The following is an 8858-nucleotide window of genomic DNA, read 5'->3' on the forward strand; positions in this document are numbered from 1 at the left end:
GGCTTAATGCCTCAGGCCCCACAGGGGAGGCCAAAGTGGACAGCAGCTCCCGCCGGTATCAGGATCCCTGGTGCTGGATGAGTCGCAGGCCTTTCGCATCCCGGCTCCAGCCTGATGCAAAGAAGAACACGAATTAGCTAGGAGGAGGAAAGGGAAACAGAGAAGTAGGGTGGAGGCGCCCCATCCCGCACCCCCCACCCCGTGCCAGATGCCGGGCTACACTGAATGTGCACTTTCGCCTTCGGTCCAGACCGTTAACCAGGTGCTATGTCCATTTTACGGATGAGAAAAATCCAAGGCTCAGAAGGAGGGTATGGTTTACTATGTGACCCGCAGCTAATCAGCAGGACTCCAGCCTCAGCCCTCAGCCGGCCTCCCCCCAGTCTATGGCCCCTCCGGGAGGACTGCACCCTCCCCAGTCACACCGGGCTGCCTCTGGACGTTCAGGCAGGGAGTGATGGAGGTCAGGGGGCGAGAGCAGGGTGAAGTTTGGTGGGCTGGTCGAGCTGGTGGTATTTGGGCCTGGACGGCAGGGGCCTGGAGCAGCACCCTGGGGGGAACCAGGGGACAACCAGCACTCCAGGCCCCTTGAGTGGGGAACTGGGCCCAGGGTACCTGCCCTTTTCTGAGATGATGGGAGTGGGGTTGGCAGAGAAAGAGGCACCAGCTAATTCAAATAATAGTAACAACGGGGTCGGCTTCTGGGCCCGAAAGAGATGTCGAGGGCCAAGAAACCTGGCCAAGGCGACGGCGCCTCCCTGGGAGCAGGATGCCCTGGATGTGGGCAGCCCTGTCCAAAGTACAGAAGTCACCTGCAGGTCTCCCAGCCTGAGCTCTGAGAGGACAGCCTGGCCTGCCAGTGCCCCAAGCCCTGAGGCAGCCCTCAGAGAAGACAGGAAAGGGAGAAAGGAAAGGGAAGCTGGGGAGGGAGGGGGAGACCAGGGGCTCTCTGTGCAGCATGAGAAATGGACTTGGGCAGTGGGGGAGGGTGGTGCCACCTGGGTGGCTCCATCGGGTTAAGCATCAGCTCGGGTCATAATCCCAGGGTCCTGGGATAGAGCCTGGCATAGTGCTCCCTGCTCAGGGGGAAGCCTGCTTCTCCCTCTCCCACTCCCCCTGTTTGTGTTCCCTCTCTCGCTGTGTCTCTTTCTGTCAAATAAATAAATAAAATCTTTAGAAAAAAAAAAAAAGAGAGAGAGAGAAAGGGACCCCTCTCACGGGGCTGGAAGATAGGCCTTGGAAACATTCGTGTTCACTCCTCTTCCCAGTCTTCCCAGAAAGTAGAGGGTCCCCATGTCAAAGGAGCACTAAGACATGGGTCTGTACAGGGACAAATCCCCACTAACAGATTTCTGTGACATTTCCAGTACAAGCATTCAGCAACACATTGCCTGTCCTGACCCCTGGGGCACAAGCCAGGTGTTGGGCAGGCCCCCAGAAGGACCCAGAATTCACAGGCGCCAAGCACAAAGGCCTGCAATCATTTTTAACTGTTAACACTTAATTCACTTAATATTTTCAGTTGAACTGAAAAATGTTCACATTATACATCCATTTGTTTGTGGGTATATGAAATCCATTTTCATAATGTTTAATATTTTTGATTTATTGCATTTTCATTTGACTTTTATTGGCTACTCCCCCCTTCTGCACTTGCTTCAAGAGATTCACAAGGCTCTGGTTTTCACAAACCCAGCCAGGAGACAGGACGCCAGTGCAGAAGGGTGTCTGGAGGGCATAGCCAGGAGCCAGAGCTGAAGCCCAGGGCAAGGCCCAGGAGCTCTTCTCGGCGGCCCAGGGCTATAGCCCAACCCCGGAACCCACACCAATGGCCCTCATCGGGGGCAGTTTCCGTTCTCCTGGGCTCCAGTGCATGGTGAATGTAAAACTCATCAAGGATCCTCAGTGCCTGCACAGAACAAGGTTGGACGTGCAGGACTGACATCCACAAAGATCTAGAAGATTCTGCCACCACCAGTCTATGAAAGGTTTTCCTCACCTACAAAATATAAGACCCGAGTCCAAGCCCAGCTCTACCCCTTCCTAGCTGAGTGACCTTGGGCGAGTCACTTTGATTTCCGGAGCTCAGTTTCCTCTGCAAAATGGGTTTAGTGATGTGCCTGCCATTGGAAAGGCTGACGTGTGAACACTGAAGAAAATAATGCGGGCAGAGCTCCTAACATGCTGCCTAACACGGAGTTGGGCTTCGACAAATGTTCATTCACTCACACTCGCCCCTGACCCCAGAGACCAGGACAGGGGGCCATGGCCACGCCCACCTCTCCATAACCACTGCTCCTTCCTGGCTGTGCAGTCACTGAAGCTCTATCCGGCTCAGCGCTCTGCACGACTGGAGGGAGGTGGGCGAGCCAGCTGGGTGATCGCGGAGGAATGCAGGGAAGATCGGATACTTTGGCCAGGGGAGCGGGGACGGTGGTCCATCCGGGAGAGCCAGTGCCCATCATGCCTCTGCTGGAAAAAACTGCTGATCAGCCTCTATAGAGAGAAGCCCAGGGTGGGGCCGCTGCCCTTTCCATCCCCCACTTCGCTGCCTGCAGAATGAGACCGGATGTTTCTGAGCTAAGTGCTCTGTATGACTCCGGAACCCTGGGGACCTCGCCTGCCTGGCTGGAAAGGTCCCAGCGTTCAGCTCCCCACTTGTCCTGGGGTCCTCGGTGGCTTGTGTTACCAACATGAGCTGCAAATCTCAGTTTAAAGTGCTGCTGCGGGGAGACTCGGTAGCCATTGGCAGCTGAGCCTCTAATAAGTCTAATCATCATTAAGGGAAAGAGTGGGGGAGTGAGTGAGGCGACTAACACAGGGATTATATTCATCCGTCTCCATCCCCTTCTGCATCGCTCTGCTCTTGGTGAGCCATCCGTCCCCTGGAGCCCACCACGAGGGGCGGGGGCTGCCAGCCGAAACGGGCAGCCTTGCTTCACCCTGCTCCCTGCTGCTGTGGGCTCTGCAGCCCCCAACACCTGCATCTTTCACTATAGGTCTGAGTCTGGGGTTTGGGCTTCAAGAACCTCTTTCTCTGGGGCGCCTGGGTGGCTCAGTCGTTGAGCGCCTGCCTTCAGCTCAGGTCATGATTTCAGGGTCCTGGGATCAAGCCCCGCATGGGGCTCTCTGCTCAGCAGGGAGCCTGCTTCTCCCTCTCCCACTCCCCCTGCTTGTGTTCCCTCTCTTGCTGTGTCTCTGTCTGTCAAACAAATACATAAAATAAAATCTTGAAAAAAAAAAGAACCTCTTTCTCTGTGAGTTCTGTGAAGCCAGTGACTTATTGAATCACCTGTCACAGAAGCTTGCATAGTGTTTGCCACATGCCAAACATTACTTTACGCATTTTGCACGTCTAAACTCATTTCTTCCTCATAAGAAACCACAAGGGTGATGTTATTCTTAGCCCCACTTCGCAGATGTGGAAACTGAGTCACTGAGCTGGTTAAATAATTTGCCCAAGGCGACCAAACCTTAAGCAGCAGCTGAAGGACTCGAACTAGACCCGATTTTACTGTCTGTGCACTTAATCCCCTTTCTGGTGTGGCTTCTGCAGCCCCTGTTCCTGGCACGTGTCCTTAGCTGTCTGAGGCAGTAAGCCTCCCCGGGCTCCTGTTTGCACGTGCTCTCCCAGTCCCTCCCAACGATGACATTCAGCATACCCCCCCATCTTTTCTTGCATTTAACACCCCATCCCAGAATCTGGGGATGTTCTAAAATGTTTTTCTAGAAACATTGGCAAGCGTGAGGCCTTGGCCTGTGGGAGAGCGCCCTCTCGGCCCTTCTCCCGCACCCTGGCGAGGTCGAGAACACTGATTCTACCCTCCTCATGGCTGTGGGGCTGTGACACCAACACAGAAGTCCCCCACAGTGCTTCCCTGATGATTTACATGTCTGCCCATTCCATGGGTCTCACCTGCTTTCGAAAGCCTAGACCTAAGTGAGCTGGAAACCGCCATCTCCCACAGGAGGAGTTTTCTGGAGGGCGGGCCAACACAGAGGGGTTCACTGGAAATGGTCTGGCCCACCTCATCTACCCAGGACCTGGCTCATATTCCGGACTCCAGACAAGTTTTTTTGGATTTTAGAAAAGAGAACTTTAAATATCCTTTTCGTCTTCTTCAGTGCATTTGTTTTTTATTGTGAAAAACATACATATCATAAAATGCACTGTGAGAACCGTTACTAAGGGTACTGTTCAACAGCAGGAAGCACATTCACATTGTTGAGCGACCGTCACCACCATCCGTCTCTAGAACGTTCCATCTTCCCAAACTGAAACCCTGTCCCCATTAAACAGTAACTCCCTTTTCCCCCCTTCCCCCATGGCCCCTGGCAACTCCCATGCTAAGTCGTGTCTCTAGTGAATTTGAGTACTCTAGGCAGCTCACAGTTGCATACATTTGGGTAGACGGCTCTATCAAAATTTAGTTCACTGTTGTCTTAGGATTAATGGTATAGATTATTTCCAATTTTTTTCTTAGTGTCAGTCACACAGCAACAAATATATCTGTGCAACAGCTTTTTTTTTTTTTCAGTGTGTATTAAGGATTATTACCTCTGGTTTGATGATCAAAATCAAGAATTCCTGGGGAAAAAAAAATAACTTAGACATTTTTAGGGTTGTATTACATATTGTCAGTTATCTCTCCTACAGGATTTTAGTGGCTTATATATTATCTCTGAAACATGGCACCGGCAATGTATAAATGGGCCCATTTTTCTGTATTCTTAGCACCACTGGATTTCTCTTTAAACGCATCGCTCATTTGCTAGGCAAAAATCTATACGTCATTATTAGACTAAAAATATGTTGTGGCAACTGGGCTTTAGTAGGAAGAGGGCTGAACTTGGAGTCAGATCTATTTTTGGAACGTGAGTATAGAGCAAAATGTACCCTGAACTAAAAGGAAAACAAACAGCTGCTACCGATGTTCGAGAGTTTCAGCCCAAAGTGGAGCAGCAAGAAGGGAGCTTGAGGGAAGGGAACGAGCTTCTGCTCGCCGCAGGAGCCCAGGGGCCCAAGTCTGTAAGGCCATCCCTCCATCTGCTCACAACCGGATACTTTAAAAAAAAATCCATTTTGCAGATGAGAAAACTGAGGATAAGAGCTGTTAAAGTAACATGCAGCGTCCTTCAAGGCATCGGTAATAGCGTCAGTGGAAATACGTAGACAGGTACAGATCAACTCGTTTTCTCCTTACCTCCCGAATCTCCTGAAGCTGGCCCCACTCGGCCCCGCTTTACGGACTTTTCAAGATCACAGAGCATGGATGCCTACTCGGGGAGCCTGCCTCCATGGTCTGATAGGGTATGGCTCCATTGTCTCTCACGGCCCCCAGTACCCCATTCCAGAAAATGCACTGCGCACCCCCTTCCTTGGCTCCTTGCTATTTCCTCTTCCTGGAACATCCTTCCTTAGCCCCCAACCTTTTTTGGCTTGGCTAACCTATTTGCAGCCATCAGCTCAGAATCAGCCCTGACCGCCAGCACCCCACCCCACCCCACCCCACACCGGGCTTAGGTGTCCCTCCTATGTGCTTTAGTGGACCTGCCTGCCAAAGTGCTTAGCACGCAGCATTGTAGTCGCTTCTGTGTCTCTCCCCCCAGCCAGGTGTCTTTAAGATCACACGCTGTGTTGTTTTATCTCCATATCCCCTCACCTTAGCTAACGCTCCTGCACACAGTAGGTCTTAACAAGCTTTCAGTGGCTTGTTGACTGGTGTTCTCTGCCATTCAAACCCAGATTTGGGCCCGTTCCTGAGGCTGAGGAAGTTCTAGAAAAGAAGGGAAGCAGGGTCGGAAGAAGCACAGAGGGCTGGAGTTTTCCCCTGGGATGACTCTGAATTCTCCTGGGCCAGCCTCCATCTTCCCATTGTCCACTCCTTCACCTTGAGACCCCAAGACCCCGTCAGAAAGAACTCTGGGGTGCCCGGGAGGGAGGCGCCCCAGAAGCAAGACCGTCAGCCTGGCGGCCGGGCACTAATTAAATTTGTCTGCTAACAAGCTCATCCGGGAACAGCCGCCCCTCCAGCCGGGGTCCCCTGGGAATAGGGACCTGGCTCTTTTCTTTTTCCGATGCCAGACCCAGAGACTGACTGGAAGGGCTTGGAGGCTCTGGAAAGCTGCTGGCACCCCGTGGGGAAAGAGGGCGGGGTCTGGCTCCATGTCACCTGGGGCCTGGGACTGACAGGTTCTCCCAGGGCAGTCAGAGGAGCCCCCAGGACCAAAGGCCACCAGGCAAAGAGCGCCAGGACTCCAGCCATACCTCAGACATGGGCCTGTCCTGTGATGACACCCAGCCCTCGGACACCTACGGGAACCCTGGCAAAGCAGGGGCACCGAACTGATACCCAAGTGACTTCCTGCTTTATATCCTACTCATCCTTATGGGAAAATCAGAACTCTTTTGGAGTTCCTTGCTCTTAATTTCTCTTATATTTCGTTTTCTGTTACATGGGGAAGCCGGGACAGTTGAGAAATCATCCTAATCTTTTTAAAGCTTAGTACCTCCCAAATATCTTCCTTTGGTGCCCGTGGGCCCGTATCTGGGGGAGGGGAGCCCTCGGTTTTAGGAGGAGTTGAGCAGGGAAGGCTTCCCGAAGTGGGGTGTGAAGAGAGCAGTGTCCTGGGTCCCCATGAAGTCAAGCCCCAGCGAGGTTTTGTCTGCCGGTGGAGCCCCGCCCTCCCCTCTGGGATGAGACACCCACACCAGGGGACACTGAGGGGGGCTGCCCTTTGCCCAGCCCCAGCCCTTCGGGCTGATGGCTCACAGCCCTACTTTAGAAGCCGTATCTCCCACTTCCCGACATTCTGTCCTCACAGAGGAAAGTTACCAGAGGGGAGGGGGGGGGGTTCGGGAGGACGGTGAGGTGGGGGGAGGAGGACTGCACTCCGCCTGGCAGGATGGTTAGTCTCTCGGCACTACAGTGTTTAAAGACCAGGATGAAAAATTAAAAAGTAAGAATCAAAACCGGCAAGCCAATTACTCTAAAGAAGCTTCCCTGAAAGAAAAAGGGGGAAATCAATATTTAATTCAGACTCCATTGATTTGCAATTTGGGTCCCACACTCAGCGCTTGATTTTGTTTAGGATTCTCTGTGAGGGATGATGTGGAGTTGGTGGCCATGGGTATGAAGGGGCTCCCGGAGCGGCTGTGACGGAAGGCAGAGGGCCAGGGGCCTTACCCCGGAGCCAGCCTCCCCATCTGCTCCCCTAGCCACCTCCTTCAGGGCTTGGGGACACAGTGCCTGAGCATGAGAGGTCACCCTCTGAACGCCAGGAGGGATGTGAGAAGAGCTGTGGTCCATCCTCCCGCCTCTAAGAAGAACAGCATCCAAATCCTCCCTAAAAGAGCCGCCTGTGCTCACACACACACACACACACACACACACACACACCCTGCCACCATCATCACTGCAGCAACAAAAGTGCCCTAATTTTTCACACATGCAAACTGAAACATCTAGGAATGAAAAATCATCTGTCATCTACTCTAAAATACTTCAGGGAAAAAAAAAACCCAAAGACTAAACATCTTCAAAGAGAATCTCAAAGCTTCACAGGGTCTCTGGTCTCTCCCTTTGCATCCCCCGTGCCTTCTGACTACCTTACTCTATGTAAAGTCCAGCCTGACTCCATTCCCTTGCAAGGGAGGCTGGTGCCCTTCTATTGTCATATTGGCTGTCACCCGCCGCCCCACCCCCACCTGGGCCCCCAGACAGAAAGGAGGCAGTGACTGGGTATCTCTGCGTCCATGAACTGTTGTCAGCCACTCAGCACACACTGTGGCATGCCAGCCCTGCTGAGCTGCCGGGGCAGGTGGGGATGGGGGGGTTGGACACGGAGGGATGGGACAGGGATGGGAGAAAAATGGAGAAGTAGGATCTTTGGTCTTCTCTGCCTGCACACAGTCTGGATGGAGACACACAAGTCAGCAGTGAATGGCATATGCCCCACTAGTGGGTTAGACAGGGAGAAAAAAATAATGAATGCATTAAAATCTACAATACCCCAAATCCTCCCCTAGCCCTTCAGACTTTGTGACAATTGTCAGTGCTTTTCCGCCTATCACTTCTGCCGAGTCTTGCTCGGAATACTACGAAATGGTTTGGGCTGGAATTATTTGTCCCCGTTCTACGGATGAAGACACTGAGGCCAGGGAGGCTGTGTAATGAGAAGCATAGGTAAGTCCGTTGCAGGGCCGGGACCAGGACCTACGCCACTCCCCACTCTGCCGTGGCTCTTCCTGAGGTCTCCAGTCTGAGAGGCACTGGTGTCTCTGAACTCCCAGCCTCTGAGCCATCTTCTGTGGCTTACCTCTTGACCTGGACAGCAGAAGATCCAGCCGGCTGCCCATTCTTCTCCTGAAGGGGAACAGGACATCCGCCCTGAAATGTGCACTTTGGCTTGTGGGTCACTTTGATTTGAAGTCAGTCAAGGCCCAAAAGACTCAGGAAGGGCTTTTACCACCCCCTTAACTGCCTTAAAGACCTTCGACAGGGGAGCAACTGGAAGGTATAGTCGGTTTAGCATCAGACTTTTGGTTTTCAGCTTGGGTGGTGATCTCAGGGTCGCTCGAAACAGCACAGAGCCTGCTGAGAGTTTCTCTCCCTCCCTCTCCCTCTGCCCCTCTCCATAGTGCTCTCTCTTTCTCTCAAATAAATAAATAAACTTTTTTTTTTTTTTTTTTTTTTTTTAAGAATTTAGATAGGGGGCCTGGCCCAGAAAGAAAGCTATTAGCAGAGATAACTTTTTTTAATCCGAAAGACAGTCTGCAAGGGCAAACACCGAATTACCAAACATCTGCTCTTCTTACCGTCCCCCCTCCCCCTCATAGCCCCGGGCCCCTATTCCAC

Source organism: Enhydra lutris, unplaced genomic scaffold (assembly GCF_002288905.1).
Source record: "Enhydra lutris kenyoni isolate GAN:26980312 unplaced genomic scaffold, ASM228890v2 scaffoldscaffold25, whole genome shotgun sequence".
NCBI lineage: Eukaryota > Metazoa > Chordata > Mammalia > Carnivora > Mustelidae > Enhydra > Enhydra lutris.